Below are 20,909 nucleotides of genomic sequence, written 5' to 3'. Positions count from 1 at the left end.
TATAATATTCTTGTAATTTTTCGTACAGCTATGTTAATAAACTTCTTTGGTTAGTAATCAAACTTAAAACATATTAAAAGTACTATAGACGTAATAAAAGGCTTTTTCAAACAAAAAACTTGTATTAAACGCTTTTTAATGTACATTACTTATATAGTTTGATTATTAGTATTGATATTCAGTTAATATATCATAGAGTTAATTAGATAAACCTATTCGGTTAGAAATATTAGTTATAAAGTATTAAAACTTCTTTTGACGTCAAAATCGGCTGTTTAAGACGCAAAACTTGCAATAAACATTGTTTATCGCACATTATTTGAGTTATTTCGAACTTGGTTATTATATACTTGTAATATTTGGTACAGGTAATATAATAAATATCTTTGTTTAAAAATACTCGTTTTAAAGTATAAAAACTCCTTTTGACGTCAAAATTGGCTGACTAAGACGAAATACTTGCATAAACATTGTTTATCGTACATTATTATAGTTATTATAATTTTTGATATTAATATTCCTGTAATATATCATACAGCTAATTAAGTAAACTTATTAGGTTAGGAATATTAGTTTCAACGTATTAAAACTCCTTTTGAGTTCAAATTCGGCTGTTTATGACGAAATACTTGCAATAAATATTGTTTATCGTATAATATTTGAGTTATTGCGATTTTAGGTTAGAATATTCTTATAATTTTCAGTACAGCTATGTGAATAATTTTCTTTGGTTAGTAATCTAACTTTAAACATATTGAAACTACAATAGACGTTATTAAAGGCTGTTTCAACCAAAATACTTATATTAAACACTTTTTAACGTAAACTATTAGTATTATTTTGATTATTGGTATAAATCTTCATGTAATATATCATACACCTAATTAAATAAACCTATTCGGTTAGGAATATTAGTTTTGAAGTATTAAAACTCTTTTGAAGTCAACATCGGCTGTTAAAGACGAAATACTTGTAGTAAAAATTGTTTATTGTAAATTATTTGTCTTATTTCGATTTTTGATTATAATATTCTTGTAAATTTTTGTACAGCTATGTTTATAAACTTCTTTGGTTAGTAATCTAACTTAAAACATATTAAAAGTAATATTGACTTTATAAAAGGTTCTTTCAAACAAAATACTTGAATTAGACAATTTTTAACGTACATTATTTGAATTATTTTGATTATCGGTATTAATATTCTAATAATATATCATACAGCTAATTAAATAAACGTTTTCGGGTAAAAATATTAGTTTTAAAGTACTAAAACTCCTTTTGACGTAAAATTCGACTGTAAAATACGAAATACTTGGAGTAAACATTGTTTCTCGTACATCTTTGATTTATTATGATTTTTGGTTATAATACTTGTAATATTTAGTAAATGTAATTTAATAAACGTCTTCAGGTAAAAATATTAATTTTAATGTATTAAAACTCCTTCTGAATTCAAAATCGGCTGTTCAAGACGAAAAATATGAAGTAAACATTGTTTATCGTATAATATTTGAGTTTTTGCAATTTTAGTTCATAATATTCTTGTAATTTTTGGTACAGCAATGTTAATAATATTCTTTGGTTAGTAATATAACTTAAAACATATTGAAACTACAACAGACGTTATAAAAGGCTGTTTCAACCAAAATACTTGTATTAAACCGTTTTTAACTTAAATAATTTAAATTATTTTGATTATTGGTATAAATAATCATGTAATATACCATACAGCTAATTAAGTAAACCTATTCGGTTAGGAATATTAGTTTTAAAGTATTAAAAGTCTTTTTGACGTCAAAATCGGCTGTTTAAGACGAAATACTTGGATAAACATTGTTTATTGTAAATTATTTGATTTATTATGATTTTTAGTAAAAATATTTTTGTAATATTTCGTAAAGTTATTTTAATAAACATCTTGGGTAAAAATATTAGTTTTAATGTAGTAAAACTTCTTTTGACTTCAATATCGGCTGTTTATGACATAATACTTGCAATAAACATTGTTCATCGTATATTATTTAAGTAATTGCGATTATAGGATATAATATTCTTGTAATTTTTTGTACAGCTATGTGAATTATTTTCTTTGGTTAGTAATCTAACTTTAAAAATATTTAAACTACTATAGACGTTATAAAATGTTGTTTAAACCAAAATACTTCTATTAAACCCTTTTTAACGTTCACTATTTGAATTATTTTTATTATTGGTATTAATATTTATGTAATACATCATACAGCTAATTAAATAAACTTATTCGGTTAGGAATATTAGTTATAAAGTACTAAAACTCTTTTTTACGACAAAATCGGCTGTTTAAAACGAATACTTGCAATAAACATTGTTTTTTGACATTATTACAGTTATTTTGATTTTTGGTATTAATATTCCTGTAATATATTATACAGCGAACTAAATAAACTTATCTGTTTGGGAATATCATTTTCAGTGTATTAAAACTACTTTTGACGTCAAAAACGGCTGTTTAAGACAAAATACTTGCAATAAACATTGTTTATCGTAAATTATTTTATTTATTATGATTTTTAGTAATAATTTTATTGTAATGTTTAGTAAAGTTAATTTTATAAACGTCTTCGGTTAAAAATATTAGTTTTAATGTATTAAAACTTCTTTCGAGTTCATAATCGGCTGTTTAAAACGAAATACTTGCAATAAACATTGTTCATCGTATATTATTTGAGTTATTGCAATTATAGGATATAATATTCTTGTAATTTTTCGTACAGCTATGTTAATAAACTTCTTTGGTTAGTAATCAAACTTAAAACATATTAAAAGTACTATAGACGTAATAAAAGGCTGTTTCAATAAAAATACTTGTATTAATCGCTTTTTAATGTACATTACTTATATAGTTTGATTATTAGTATTGATATTCAGTTAATATATCATAGAGTTAATTAGATAAACCTATTTGGTTAGAAATATTAGTTATAAAGTATTAAAACTTCTTTTAACGTCAAAATCGGCTGTTTAAGACGCAAAACTTGCAATAAACATTGTTTCTCGTATATCTTTGATTTATTATGATTTTTGGTTATAATACTTGTAATAATTTGTAAAGGTAATTTAATAAACGTTTTCAGGTAAAGATATTAGTTTTAATGTATTAAAACTCCTTCTGAGTTCAAAATCGGCTGTTCAAGACGAAATACATGCAATAAACATTATTTAACGTATATTATTTGAGTATTTGCAATTTTAGGTCATAATATTCTTCTAATTTTTGGTACAGCTATGTTAATAATATTCTTTGGTTAGTAATCTAACTTTAAACATATTGAGACTACAATAGACGTTATAAAAGGCTCTTTCAACCAAAATACTTGTATTAAACCCTTTTTAACGTAAATTATTTAAATTATTTTGATTATTGGTATAAATATTCATGTAATATACTAAACAGCTAATTAAATAAACCTATTCGGTTGAGAATATTAGTTTCAATGTATTAAAACTTCTTTTGACGTCAAAAACGACTGATTAAAACAAAATACTTGCAATAAACATTGTTTCTCGTACATTATATGATTTATTATAATTTTTGGTATGGTTTTCTTGTAATATTTCGTATAAGTAATTTAATAAACGTCTTGGGTAAAAATATTAGTTTTATTGTATTATAACTTCTTCAAAGTTCAAAATCGGCTGTTTATGACGAAATACTTGCAATAAACACTGTTTATCATATATTATTTGAGTTATTGCGATTTTAGGTTATAATATTCTTGTAATTTTTCGTACAGATATGTTTATAAACTTCTTTCGTTAGTAATCTTACTTTAAACTTATTAAAAGTACTATAGACGTTATAAAAGGCTGTTTTAAACAAAATACTTGTAATAAACTCTTTTTAACGTACACTATTTCAATTATTTTGATAATTTGTATTTTTATTGCATCATACAGCTAATTAAATGAACCTATTCGGTTAGGAATATAAGTTTAAAAGTTTTAAAACTCTTTTTAAGTTCAATATCGGCCATTTAAGACGAAATACTTGCAATAAACATTGTGTATCATACATTAATTGACTTATTTCAATTTTTTTTAAATAATATTCTTGTAATTTTTCGTACAGCTATGTCTATAAACTTCTTTGGCTACTAATCCAACTTTAAACAAATTAAAAGTACTATAGACGTCATAAAAGGCTGTTTTAAACAAAACACTTGTATTAAACCCTTTTAAACGTATATTATTTTAATTAATTTGATCATTGGTATTAAAATATTTATAATATAGCATACAGCTAATTAAATAAACGTTTTCGGGTAAAAATATTAGTTTAAAAGTACTAAAACTCTTTTTTACGTCAAATCGGCTGTTTAATACGAAATACTTGGAATAAACATTGTTTCTCGTACATCTTTGATTTATTATGATTTTTGGTTATAATACTTGTAATATTTTGTAAAGGTAATTTAATAAACGTCTTCAGGTAAAAATATCAATTTTTCATGTATTAAAACTCCTTTTGAGTTCAAATTCGGCTGTTCAAGACGAAAAACATGAAGTAAACATTATTTATCGTATATTATTTAAGTTTTTGCAATTTTAGTTCATAATATTCTTGTAATTTTTGGTACAGCAATGTTAATTATATTCTTTGGTTAGTAATCTAACTTTAAACATATTGAAACTACAATAGACGTTATAAAAGGCTGTTTCAACCAAAATACTTGTATTAAACCCTTTTTAACTTAAATTATTTAAATTATCTTGATTATTGGTATAAATAATCATGTAATATATCATACAGCTAAATAAGTAAACCTATTCGGTTAGGAATGTTAGTTTTAAAGTATTAAAAGTCTTTTTGACGTCAAAATCGGCTGTTTAAGACGAAATACTTGGATAAACATTGTTTATCGTACATTATTATAGTTATTTTGATTTTTGGTATTAAGATTCATGGAATATATAATACAGCTAATTAAATAAACGTTTTCGGTTAGTAATATTAATTTTAAAGTATTAAAACTCTTTTTTACGTCAAAATCGGCTGTTTAAAACGAAATACTTGCAATAAACATTGTTTATCGTACATTATTAGAGTTTTTTCGAATTTTGGTTAAATTATTTTTTTAATTATTTGTACAGGTAATTTAAAAAATATCTTCGGTTAAAAATACTATTTTTAAAGGATAAAAACTCCCTTTGACGTAAAAATCGGCTGTTTAAGACGAAATACTTGCATTAACATTGTTAATCGTACATTATTACATTATTTATGATTTTTGTATTAATATTCTTGTAATATATCATACAGCTAATTTAATAAACTTATTCGGTTGGGAATATTAGTTTCAACGTATTAAAACTCCTTTTGATGTCAAAAACGGCTGTTTAAGAGAAAATACTTGTAATAAACATTGTTTCTCGTACATTAATTTGATTTATTATGATTTTTAGTAATAACATTCTTGTACGATTTCGTAATGGTAATTTAATAAACGTCTTCGGGTAAAAATACTAGTTTTAATTAACTAAATCTCCTTTTGAGTTCAAAATCGGCTGTTTAAGACGAAATACTTGAAATAAACCTTATTTATCGTAAATCATTTGAGTTAATGCGATTTTAGGTTATAATATTTTTGTAATTTTTTGTACAGCTATATTAATAATATTATTTAGTTAGTAATCTAACTTTAAACCTATTGAAACTACTATAGACGTTATAAAAGGCTGTTTCAACCAAAATACTTGTATTACACTCTTTTTAACGTACACTATTTAGATTATTTTAATCTTTGGTATAAATATTCATGTAATATATCATACAGCTAATTAATTAAACCTATTCGTTTAGGAATATTAGTTTTGAAGTATTAAAACTCTTTTTGAATTTAAAAACGGCTGTTTAAGACAAAATATTTGCAATAACATTGTTTATTGTATATTATTTGATTTACTATGATTTTTTTGTAATAATTTTCATGTAATTTTTGATAAAGATAATTTAATAAACGTCTTGGGTAAATATATTAGTTTCAATGTATTTAAAACTCCTTTTGAGTTCAAAATCTGCTGTTTAGGATGAAACACTTGCAATAAACATTGTTTATCGTACATTATTCGAGTTAATTAGAATTTCGGTTTTATTATTTTTGAATTATTTCGAACAGGTAATTTAATAAATGTCTTAAATTAAATTAGGTTAAAAATACTAGTTTTAAAGTATTAAACTACCTTTTGACGTCAAAACCGGCTGTTTAAGACGAAATAATTGCATGAACATTTTTTATCGTATATTATTTGAGTTATTGCGATTTAAGGTTATAATATTCTTGAAATGTTTCGTACAGCTATGTTTATAAACTTCTTCGTTCAGTAATCTAACTTTAAACGTATTAAAAGTATAATTCAATAGCATTATTGTTATAAATCTTAAAATTAATTTAAAAAATGTCTTCTGGTAATAGTATTAGTTTTAAAGTATTAAAACTCCTTTTGAGTTAAAAATCGGCTGTTTAGGACGAAACACTTGCAATAAAAATTGTTTATCGTACATTGTTCGAGTTATTTAAATTTTTTGTTATAATATTCATGTAAATTTTGTAAAGGTATTTTAAAAAACGTCTTCGGTTTAAAATATTAGTTTTAAATTATTAAAACTCCTTCCTACAACAAAATCGAGTGTTAAAGAAGAAATACTTGCAATAAGTATGGTTGTTCGTTTATTATTTGAAATATTTCGATTTTTGGTTATTATATTCTTGGCATACTTCGTACATGTATTTTAATAAATGTCCTCACTTAAAAATACTTGTATTAAAACTCCTTTTGACGTCAAAATCTGCTGTTTAAGACGAAATACTAGCAATAAACAATGTTTATCGTACATTATTTGAGTTATTTCGATATTTAGTTATAATATTAATGTATTTTTTTGTACATCTATGTTAATAAACTTCTTTGGTTAGTAATCTAACTTTAAACATATTGAAACTACTAAAGACGTTATAAAAGGCTGTTTCGACCAAAATACTTGTATTAAACCCTTTTTAACGTACACTATTTGCATTATTTTGATTATTGTTATTAATATTCATGTAATATATCATACAGCTAATTTATTGAACCATTTTGGTTAGGAATATTTGTTTTAATGAATTAAAAACATTTTTGACGTCAAAATCGGCTGTTTAAGACGAAATACTTTGAATAAACATTGTTTATCATACACTATTTGATTTATTATAATTTTGTTAATAATATTCTTGTAATATTTCGTAAAAGTAATTTAATAAACGACTTTGGTTAAAAATACTAGTTTTCAAGTATTCAAACTAAACTAAAATTAAAGGATTAAAACTTCTTATGACGTTCAAATTGGCTGTTAAAGACGAAATACTTCCAATTAAGATTGTATATCGTATATTATTTGAGTTATAACGATTTTTTTATATTAATATTATCGTAGTATTTCGTAAAAATAATTCAATAAACAACTTTGGTTAAAAATATTTGTTTTAATGTAATAAACTTCTTTTCACGTCTAAATCGGCTGTTTAAGAAGAAATACTTACATTAAACATTGTTTATTGTTTATTATTTGACTTAATTTGATTTTTGGTTATAATATTCTCGTATTTTTTCGTACAGCTTTGTTTATAAACTTCTTTGGTTAGTAATCTAATTTGAACAATATTAGAAGTACTATAGACGTTGTAAAAGGCTGTTTCAGCCAAAATATTTGTAATAAACTCTTTTTAACGTAAACTCTTTGAATTATTTTGATTATTGATATTTAAATTCATGTAATATATCACACAGCTAATCAAATGAACCTATTAGGTTAAGAATATTAGTTTTAAAGTATTAAAACTTCTTTAGACGTCAAAATCGGCTGTTTAAAACGAAATACTTGCAATAAACATTGTTTATCGTACATTATTTAAGTTATTTAAAATTTTGGTTATAATTTTTTTGTGATATTTTGTACAGGTAATTTAATAAATACCTTTGGTTAAAAATACTGGTTTTAAAGTAAAATAACTCATTTCGACATTAAAATCTGCTGTTTAAGACGAAATACTTGAATAAACATTGTTTTTCGTACATTATTACAGTTATTTTGATTTTTGGTATTAATATTCTTGTAATATATTATACAGCGAACTAAATAAACTTATTCGTTTGGGAATATCATTTTCAGTGTATTAAAACTACTTTTGACGTCAAAAACGGCTGTTTAAGACAAAATACTTGCAATAAACATTGTTTATCGTAAATTATTTGATTTATTATGTATTTTAGTAATAATTTTATTGTTATGTTTAGTAAAGTTAATTTAATAAACGCTTCGGTTTAAAATATTAGTTTTAATGTATTAAAACTCCATTGGAGTTCATAATCAGCTGTTTAAGACGAAATACTTGCAATAAACATTGTTTATTGTAAATTATTTGTCTTATTTCGATTTTTGATTATAATATTCTTGTAATTTTTTGTACAGCTATGTTTATAAACTTCTTTGGTTAGTAATCTAACTTAAAACATATTAAAAGTACTATTGACTTTATAAAAGGCTGTTTCAAACAAAATACTTGAATTAGACAATTTTTAACGTACATTATTTGAATTATTTTGATTATCAGTATTAATATTCTAATAATATATCATACAGCTAATTAAATAAACGTTTTCGGGTAAAAATATTAGTTTTAAAGTACTAAAACTCGTTTTGACGTAAAATCGACTGTAAAATACGAAATACTTGGAATAAACATTGTTTCTCGTACATCTTTGATTTATTATGATTTTTGGTTATAATACTTGTAATATTTTGTAAAGGTAATTTAATAAACGTCTTCAGGTAAAGATATTAGTTTTAATGTATTAAAACTCCTTCTGAGTTCAAAATCGGCTGTTCAAGACGAAATACATGCAATAAATATTATTTACCGTATAATATTTGTGTATTTGCGATTTTAGGTCATAATATTCTTGTAATTTTTGGTACAGCTATGTTAATATTTTTCTTTGGTTAGTAATCTAACTTTCAACATATCGAAACTACGATAGACGTTATAAAAGGCTCTTTCAACCAAAATACTTGTATTATACACTTTTTAAGGTAAATTGTTTAAATTATTTTGAGTATTGGTATAAATATTCATGTAATATATCAAACAGCTAATTAAATAAACCTATTCGGTTGGGAATATTAGTTTCAATGTATCAAAACTCCTTTTGACGTCAAAAACGACTGTTTAAAATTGCAATAAACATTGTTTCTTGTACATTATATGATTTATTATATTTTTTGGTAATGATATTCTTGTAATATTTCGTAAAAGTAATTTAATAAACGTTTTGGGTAAAAATATTAGTTTTATTGTATTAAAACTTCTTTTAAGTTCAAAATCGGCTGTTTATGACGAAATACTTGCAATAAACACTGTTTATCATATATTATTTGAGTTATTGCGATTTTAGGTTATTATATTCTTGTAATTTTTCGTACAGCTATGTTTATAAACTTCTTTCGTTAGTAATCTTACTTTAAACTTATTAAAAGTACTATAGACGTTATAAAAAGCTGTTTTAAACAAAATACTTGTAATAAACTCTTTTTAACGTACACTTTTTCAATTATTTTGATTATTTGTATTTTTATTGCATCATAAAGCTAATTAAATGAACCTATTCGGTTAGGAATATAAGTTTTAAAGTTTTAAAACTCTTTTTAAGTTCAATATCGGCCATTTAAGACGAAATACTTGCAATAAACATTGTGTATCATACATTAATTGACTTATTTTAATTTTTTGTAATAATATTCTTGTAATTTTTCGTACAGCTATGTTTATAAACTTCTTTGGTTACTAATCCAACTTTAAACAAATTTCAAGTACTATAGACGTCATAAAAGGCTGTTTTAAACAAAACATAATAAAAGGCTCGTTTGGGAATATCATTTTTAGTGTATTAAGACTACTTTTGACGTTAAAAACGGCTGTTTAAGACAAAATACTTGCAATAAACATTGTTTATCGTAAATTATTTACCTTATTATGATTTTTTGTAATAATTTTATTGTAATGTTTAGTAAAGTTAATTTTATAAACGTCTTCGGTTAAAAATATTAGTTTTAATGTATTAAAACTTCTTTCGAGTTCATAATCGGCTGTTAAAGACGAAATACTTGCAATAAACATTGTTCATCGCATATTATTTAAGTTATAGCGATTATAGTATATAATATTCTTGTGATTTTTCGTACAGCTATGTTAATAAACTTCTTTGGTTAGTAATCAAACTTAAAACATATCAAAAGTACTATAGACGTAATAAAAGGCTGTTTCAAACAAAATACTTGTATTAAACGCTTTTTAATGTACATTACTTATATAGTTTGATTATTAGTATTGATATTCAGTTAATATATCATAGAGTTAATTAGATAAACCTATTCGGTTAGAAATATTAGTTATAAAGTATTAAAACTTCTTTTGACGTAAAAATCGACTGTAAAATACGAAATACTTGGAATAAACATTGTTTCTCGTACATCTTTGATTTATTATGATTTTTGGTTATAATATTTGTAATATTTTGTAAAGGTAGTTTAATAAACGTCTTCATGTAAAAATATTAATTTTAATGTATTAAAACTCCTTTTGAGTTCAAAATCGGCTGTTCAAGACGAAAAACATGAAGTAAACATTGTTTATCGTATATTATTTGAGTTTTGGCAATTTTAGTTCATAATATTCTTGTAATTTTTGGTACAGCAATGTAAATAATATTCTTTGGTTAGTAATCTAACTTTAAACATATTGAAACTACAACAGACGTTATAAAAGGCTGTTTCAACCAAAATTCTTGTATTAAACCATTTTTAACTTAAATTATTTAAATTATTTTGATTATTGGTATAAATAATCATGTAATATATCCTACAGCTAATTAAGTAAACCTATTCGGTTGGGAATATTAGTTTTAAAGTATTAAAAGTCTTTTTGACGTTAAAATCGGCTGTTTAAGACGAAATACTCGGATAAACATTGTTTATTGTAAATTATTTGATTTATTATGATTTTTAGTAAAAATATTTTTGTAATATTTCGTAAAGTTAATTTAATAAACGTCTTTGGGTAAAAATATTAGTTTTAATGTAGTAAAACTCCTTTTGAGTTCAATATCGGCTTCTCAAGACAAAATACTTGCAATAAACATTGTTCATCGTATATTATTTAAGTAATTGCGATTATAGGATATAATATTCTTGTAATTTTTTGTACAGCTGTGTGAATTATTTTCTTTGGTTAGTAATCTAACTTTAAACATATTTAAACTACTATAGACGTTATAAAGTGTTGTTTAAACCAAAATACTTCTATTAAACCCTTTTTAACGTTCACTATTTGAATTATTTTTATTATTGGTATTAATATTTATGTAATACATCATACAGCTAATTAATTAAACTTATTCGGTTAAGAATATTAGTTTGAAAGTATTAAAACCCTTTTTTACGACAAAATCGGCTGTTTAAAACGAATACTTGCAATAAACATTGTTTATCTTACATTATGTGAGTTTTTCGAATTTTGGTTATAATATTCTTGTAAAATTTTGTATAGGTAATTTTATAAATATCTTCGATTAAAAATACTAGTTTTAAAGTATAAAAACTCCGTTTGACGTCAAAATCGGCTGTTTAAACGAAATACTTGCATAATCATTGTTTATCGTACATTATTACATTTATTATGATTTAAAAAATTAATTTTCTTGTAATATATCATACAGTTAATTAAATAAACTAATTTGGTTGGGAATATTAGTTTTAACGTAATAAAATTCCTTTTGACGTCAAAAACGGCTGTTTATGACAAAATACTTGTAATAAACATTGTTTCTCGTACATTATTAAATTTATTATGATTTTTGGTAATAATATTCTTGTAATATTTTGAAAAGGAAATTTAATAAACGGCTATGGGTTGAAAATATTAGTTTTAATGTATTAAATCTTCTTTTGAGTTCAAAATTGGCTGTTTAAGACGAAATACTTTCAATAAATTTTTTAAATCGTAAATTATTTGAGTTATTGCGATTTTAGGTAATTATTATATATAATAATATTCTTGTAATTTTTCGTACAGCTATGTTAATAATATTATTTAGTTAGTAATCTAACTTTAAACATATTGACATATACTATAGACGTTATAAAAGGCTGTTTCAACCAAAATACTTGTATTAAACCCTTTTTAACGTACACTATTCGCATTATTTTGATTATTGATATTTAAATTTATGTAATATATCATACAGCTAACTAAATAAACCTATTTGGTTAGGAATATTAGTTTTAAAGTATTAGAACTCTTTTTGAAGTCAAAATCGGTTGTTTAAAACGAAATACTTTCAATAAACATTGTTTATCGTACATTTTTAAGTTATTTCTAGTTTCTGTTTCAATATTTTTGTAATATTTTGTACAGGTAATTTGATAGGTATCTTCGGTAAAAAACATTATTTTTAAAATTTAAAATCTCCTTTTGACGTCATAATCGGCTAAATACGACGAAATACTTGCATAAACATTTTTGTCGTACATTATTACAAATATTATGATTTTTGAATTAATGTTCTTGTGATATATCATACAACTAATTAAATAAACTTATTCGGTAAGGAATATTAGTTTCAACGTATTAAAAGTCTTTTGACGTCAAAAACGGCTGTTTAATACAAAATACTTGTAATAAACATTGTTTGTCGTATATTATTTGATTTATTATGATTTTTGGTAATAAAATTTTTGTAATATTTTGTTAAGGTAATTTAGTAAACGTCTTCGGGTAAAAGTACTAGTTTCAATGTATTAAAACTGCTTTTTAGCTCAAATCGGCTGTTTAAAACGAAATATTGCAATAAACATTGTTTATCGTATATCATTGAGTTAATGCGATTCTAGGTTATAATATTCTTGTATTTTTTCGTACAGCTAAGTTTAAAAAATTGTTTAGTTAGTAATTTACTTTTAAACATATTAAAACTACTATAGACGTTATAATAGGCTGTTTCAACCAAAATAATTGTATTAAATCCTTTTTAATGTACACTATTTAAATTATTTTGATTATAGGTATTAATATTCATGTAATATAACATACAGCTAATTAAATAAACCTATTCGATTAGGAATATTAGTTTTAAAGTATTAAAACTCTTTTTTACATCAAAATCAGCTGTTTAAAACGAAATACTTGCAATAAACATTGTTTATCGTACATTATTTGAGTTATTTCGAACTTTGGTTATAATATTTTTGTAATATTTTGTACAGGTAATTTAATAAATATCTTCGGTTAAAAATACTATTTTAAAGTATAAAAACTCCTTTTGACGTCAAAATTGGCTGTTTAAGACGGAATACTTGCATAAACATTATTTATCATACATTATTACATTAATTATGATTTTTGTATTAATATTCTTGTAATATATCATACAGCTAATTAAATAAACTTATTCGGTTTGGAATATTAGTATCAACGTATTAAAAGTCTTTTGACGTCAAAAACGGCTGTTTAAGACGAAATACTTGCAATAAAGCTTGTTTATCGTAAATTTTTTGAGTTATTGCGATTTTAGGTTATAATATTTTTGTAATTTTTCGTACAGCTATGTTAATAATATTATTTGGTTAGTGATCTAACTTTGAACATATTGAAACTACTTATACGTTATAAAAGGCTAATTCAACTAAAATACTTGTTTTAAACCCTTTTTAACGTACATTATTTAAATTATTTTGATAATTGTTATTAATATTCATGTAATATATCATACAGCTAATTAAATTTACCTATTCAGTTACGCATATTAGTCTTAAAGTATTAAAACTCCGTTTGACGTCAAATCGGCTGTTTTAGATGCAATACTTTCAATAAACATTGTTTATCGTACATTATTTAAGTTATTTCGAATTTTGGTTTTAATATTCTTCTTATATTTTGTACAGGTAATTTAATAAATATCTTTGGTTAAAAATACTAGTTTTAAAGTTTAAAAATTCCTTTTGACGTCAGAATCGGCTGATTATGACGAAATACTTGCATAAACATTGTTTATCGTACATTATTTGAGTTATTTCAATTTTTGGTTATAATATTCTTGTAACTTTTGTAAAGGTATTTTAATAAACGTCTTCAGTTGAAAATATTAGTTTTAAAGTATTAAAAATCCCCTCCACGTCAAAATCGAGCGTTTAAGAAGAAATACTTGCATAAAGCATTGTTTTAATTTATTATTTAAGTTATTTCAATTTTTAGTTTATCATTGTCATACTTCGTACGTGTAATTTAATAAACGTCTTCGGTTAAAAATACTAGTATTAAAACTCCTTTTGACGTCTAAATCGGCTGTTTAAGACGAAATACTTGCAATAAACATTGTTCACATTTTATTATTTGAGTTATTTCGATTTTTGGTAATAATATTTTGGTAATATTTCATAAAATAAATTAAAATAATTCCTTCGGTTATTTCAACTATTTAGATTATTGGTATAAATAATCTTATAATATATCATACAGCTAATTAAATAAACCTATTCGCTCAGGAATATTAGTTTAATCGTCAAAATCGGCTGTTTAAGACGAAATACTTGCAATTAACATTGTCTATCATACATTATTTGATTTATTTCGAATTTTGGTTATAATATTCTTCTAATATTTAATAAGGTAATATAATAAATATATTTGAATAAAAATACTAGTTTTAAAGTTCAAAAACTACTTTTGACGTCAAAAGTAGCTGTTTAAGACGAAATACTTGTATAAACATTGCTTATCGTACAATATTACAGTTATTATGACTTTTGGTATTAATAATTTGTAATTAATAATACAGCTAATTAATCAAACTTATTCGGTTGAGAATATTAGTTTTAACGTATTAAAACTCCTCTAACGTCAAAAAAGGCTCTTTAAGACAATATACTTGCAATAAACATTGTTTATCGTGCATTATTTGATTTATTATGATTTTTGGTAATAATATTCTTCTAATATTTCGTAAAAGTAATATAATAAACGTCTTCGGGTGAAAATATTAGTTTTAATGTATTAAAACTCCTTTTGAGTTGAAAATCGACTGTTTAAGACGAAATACTTGCAATAAACATTTTTTATCGTACATTAATTGAGTTATTTGAATTTTTGGTTAAAATATTCTTTTAATTTTTGTAAATAAATGTCTTTAGTTAAAATATTAGTTTTAAAGTATTGAGTAAGTAAAGAATGTATGATAAACAATGTTTATTTCAAGTCATTCGTATTAAACAGCCGATTTTGACGTCAAAAGTAGTTTTAGTACTTTAAAATTAATATATTTAACCGAAAACGTTTATTAAATAAGCTGTACGAAATATCACAAGAATATTATAACCAAAAATCAAAATAACTCAAATAATGTACGATAAACAACATTTATTTCAAGTATTTCGTCTCAAACAGCCGATTTGGAAGTCAAAAGTAGTTTAAATACTTTAAAACAAATCCTTCTACCCGAAAACGTTTATTTAATTAGCTGTATGGTATATTATAAGAATATTAATACCAATAATCAAAATAATTCAAATATTAATAATTAAATATATATAAAGAATATTATAGCCTGAAATAGCAATAACTCAAATAAGATATGATACACAATGTTTATTGCAAGTATTTCATCTTAAATAGCCGTTTTTGACGTCAAAAGGAGTTATAATACTTTAAAACTAATATTATTACCAGAAGACATTTTTAAAATTAATTTTAAGAATTATAACAATAATGCTATTAAATTATACTTTTAATACGGTTAAAGTTAGATTACTGAACGAAGAAGTTTATTAACATAGGTGTACGAAACATTTCAAGAATATTATAACCTTAAATCGCAATAACTCAAGTAATATACGATAAAAAATGTTCTTGCAAGTATTTCGTCTTAAACAGCCGGTTTTGACGTTAAAACGTAGTTTAATACTTTAAAACTAGTATTTTTAACCTAATTTAATTTCAGACATTTATTAAATTACCTGTTCGAAATAATTCAAAAATAATATAACCGAAATTCTAATTAACTCAAATAATGTACGATATACAATGTTTATTGCAAGTATTTTGTCTCAAACACCAGATTTTAACTTCAAAAATAGTTTTAATACTTTAAAACTAATATTCCTAACCGAAGAGGTTTATATTAGTGGCTGTACGAAATATTACAATAATATAATAACCAAAATTCGAATTAACTCAAATATTATATGATTAACAATGATTATTGCAAGTATTTCGTCTTAAAAAGCCGATTTTGACATCAAAAGGAGTTTTAATACTTTAAAACTAATATCTATAACCGAAGACGTTTATTTTATTAATTTTATGAAATATTACAACAAAATCATACCAAAAATCGGAAAAATTCAAATAGTGTAAGTTAAAAAGGGTCTTATACAAGTATTTCGTCTTAAATAGCCTTTTATGACGTCTATAGTACTTTTTATATGTTTAAAATTAGATTTCTAACCAAAAAATAAATATTGTTTGTTGCAAGTATTTCGTTTAAGTAGCCGATTTTGACGTCAAAAGGAGTTTTAATACTTTAAAACTAACATTTTTACCCGAAGACGTTTATTTAATTAATTTAATGAAATATTACAAAAATATTATTACCAAAAATTAAAAAAACTCAAATAATGAATGATAAACAATGTTTATTGCAAGTATTTCATCTTAAATAGCCAATTTTGACCTCAAAAGAGTTTTATACTTTAAAATTAATATTCCTAACCGAATAGGTTTATTTAATTAGTATATGATTTATTACAAGAATATTAATACCAATAATCAAAATAATTCAAAAAATGTACGATTTACAATGTTTATTGCAAGTATTTTGTCTAAAACAGCCGTTTTTGACGTCAAAAAGACTTATAATACTTTAAAACTAATATTCCTAACCAAAGAGGTTTTTTTATTTTATTTTATAAAACATTACAATAATATTAATACCAAAAATCGAAATAACTCAAATAATAAAAGATAAACAATAATTATTGCAAGTATTTCGTCTTAAACAGGCGATTAAGACGTCAAAGGGAGTTTAAATATTTGAAAACTAATATTTTCAACCTAAGAAATTCCTTAAAACACCTTTAAAAATATTACGAGAATATTGTAACTGAAAATTGAAATAACTTAAATAATGTACAATAAACAATGTTTATTGCAAGTATTTCGTCTTAATCAGCCGATTTTGAACTAAAAAGGAATTTTGATACATTAAAACTAATATTTTTACCAGAAGACGTTTTTTAAATTACCTTTACGAAATATTACAATAATCTTATGATCAAAAATCATAATAAATCAAATAATGTACGATAAACAATTTTTATTGCAATTATTTTGTCTTCAACAGCCGTTTTTGACGTCAAAAGGAGTTTTAATACGTAGAAACTAATATTTTTACTCGAACACGTTTATTTAATTGGCTGTATGATAGATTAAAAGAATATTAATACCATTAATCAAAATAATTCAATTAAACTACGTTTGAAACAGCCTTTTTTGACGTCTATAGTACTTTTAGTAAATATAAAGTTGGATTACTAACCAAAGAATTTTATAAACATAGCTGTACGAAAAATAACATAAATATTATAACAAAAAGTCGAAATAACTCAAATAATGTACCATAAACAATGTTTATTGCTAGTATTTCGTCTTAAACAGCCGATTTTAAACTTAAAAAAAGTTTAAATACTTTAAAACTAATATTTTTACCCGAAGACGTTTATTGAATTACCTTTACGAAAAATTACATGAATATTATTACCTAAAATCATAATAACTCAAATAATGTACAATAAACAATGTTTATTACAACCATTACGTCTTAAACAGCCGATTTTGACGTCAAAAGAAGTTTTAATACATTAAAACTAATATTCCTAACTAAATATGTTTATTTTATTGGTGTATGATATATTATAAGAATATTAATACAAATAATTAAAATAATTCAATTAGTGTACGATAAAAAAGGGTTTATTACAATTATTTTGTTGAAAACAGCATATTATTACGTCTATAGTACTTTTAAAATGTGTATTAAATCTTTAAAACGAATTTTTCTAACCGAATAGATTCATTTAACTAGCTGTATGACATAATAAAAGAATATTAATACCAATAATCAAAATAATTCAAACTATGTACGTTAAAAAGGGTTTAAAACAAGTATTTTGAATGAAACAGCCTTTTATAACGTCTATAGTACTTTTAGTATGTTTAAAGTAAGATTATTAACCTAAGAAGTTTATAAACATAGCTTTAAGAAAAATTACAAGAATATTATAACAAAAAATCGAAATAACTCAAATAATGTACGATAAACAATGTTTTTTGCAAGTATTACGTCTTAAAACAGACGATTTTGACATCAAACGGAGTTTTAATACTGTAAAACTAATATTCTTTAGCGAATAGATTTTCTTAATTCGCTGTATGATATATTATAAGATTATAAATACCAATAATCAAAATAATTCAAATAATGTACGTTAAAAAAGGTTTAACACAAGTATTTTTTTGAAACAGCCTTTTATAACGTCTATAGTACTTTTAATATGTTTAAAGTTTGATTACTAACCAAAGAAGTTTATAAACATAGCTGTACAAAAATTAAAAAAATTTAATAACCAAAAATCGAAAGAACTCAAAAAATGTACAATAAACAATGTTTAATGCAAATATTTCGTCTTTAACAGTCGATTTAGACGTCAAAAGGAGTTTTAATACTTTAAAACTAATATTTTTAACCGAAGTAGTTTATTAAATAACTTTTACGAAATATTACAATAATATTAATATCAAAAATAAAAGAATTCAAATAATGTACGATATACAATTTTTATTGCAAGTATTTCTTCTTTAACAGCCGATTTTGACGTTGAAAGGAGTTTTAATACTTTAAAACTAATATTTTTTTAACGAACAGATTTAACCTTTACGAAAAATAACTTAAATTTTTTAATTAAAAATCAAAGTAACTCAAATAATGTACGATCAACAATGTTTATTGCTAGTATTTCGTCTTAAACAGCCGGTTTTAAACTTAAAAGAAGTTTAAATACTTTAAAACTAATATTTTCACCCGAAGACATTTATTGAATTACCTTTACGAAAAATTACATGAATATTATTACCTAAAATTATAATAACTCAAATAATGTACAATAAACAATGTTTATTACAACCATTACGTCTTAAACAGCCGATTTTGACGTCAAAAGAAGTTTTAATACATTAAAACTAATATTCCTAACTAAATATGTTTATTTTATTGGTGTATGATATATTATAAGAATATTAATACAAATAATTAAAATAATTCAATTAGTGTACGATAAAAAAGGGTTTATTACAATTATTTTGTTGAAAACAGCATATTATTACGTCTATAGTACTTTTAAAATGTTTTTTAATACTTTAAAACGAATTTTTCTAACCGAATAGATTCATTTAACTAGCTGTATGATATAATAAAAGAATATTAATACCAATAATCAAAATAATTCAAACTATGTATGTTAAAAAGGGTTTAATACAAGTATTTTGAATGAAACAGCATTTTATAACGTCTATGGTACTTTTAGTATGTTTTAAGTAAGATTATTAACCTAAGAAGTTTATAAACATAGCTTTACGAAAAATTACAAGAATATTATAACAAAAAATCGAAATAACTCAAATGATGTACGATAAACAATGTTTATTGCAAGTATTTCGTCTTAAAAGAGCCGATTTTGACATCAAACGGAGTTTTAATACTTTAAAACTAATATTCCTAAGCGAATAAATTTTCTTAATTAGCTGTATGATATATTATAAGATTATAAATACCAATAATCAAAATATTTCAAATACTGTACGTTAAAAAGGGTTTTAAACAAGTATTTTGTTTGAAACACCCTTTTATAACGTTTATAGTACTTTTAATATATTTAAAGTTAGATTACTAACCAAAGAAGTTTATAAACATAGCTGTACAAAAATTTACAAGAATATTATAACCAAAGTTCGAAATAACTCAAATAATGTACAATAAACAATGTTTATTGGGATTATTTCGTCTTAAACAGCTGATTTGACGTCATACGGAGTTTTAATAATTTAAAATTTATATTATTGACCGAATATGTTTATTTTATTAGCTGTATGATAAATTACATGAATATTAATACTAATAATCAAAACTATTTAAATAGTGTACGTTAAAAATGGTTTAAAACAAACATTTTTGTTAAAACAGCCTTTTATAACGTCTATAGTAGTTTTAATATATTTAAAGTTAGATTACTAACTAAAGATGTTTATTAACATAGCTGTACAAAAAATTACAAGAATAATGTGACATAAAATCGCAATATCTCAAATAACATACGATAAACAATGTTTATTGCAAGTATTTTGTCTTGAACAGCCGATTTTGAACTCAAAAGAAGTTTTAAAACAATAAAATTAATATTTTTACTAGAAGACGTTTATTTATATATCTTTACGAAATATTACAAAATATTATTACCAAAAATTATAATAAATTAAATAATGCATGAGAAACAATGTTTATTGCAAGTATTTTGTTTTAAACAGCTGTTTTAGGCGTCAAAAGAAGTTATAATACGTTAAAACTAATATTCCCAACCGAATAAGTTTATTTAATTAGCTGTATGATATATTACAAGAATATTAATACTAAAAGTCATAATAACTGTAATAATGAACGATAAACAATGTTTATGCAAGTATTTCGTCTTGAACAGCCGATTTTGACGTCTAAAGGAGTTTTAATACTTTAAA

The sequence above is a fragment of the Thalia democratica genome, chromosome 5 (assembly GCF_965202585.1).
Source record: "Thalia democratica chromosome 5, ktThaDemo2.hap1.1, whole genome shotgun sequence".
NCBI classification, from domain to species: Eukaryota; Metazoa; Chordata; class Thaliacea; order Salpida; family Salpidae; genus Thalia; species Thalia democratica.
The sequence above is the reverse complement of the archived record's forward strand: the minus strand, read 5'-3'. Positions refer to the sequence as shown.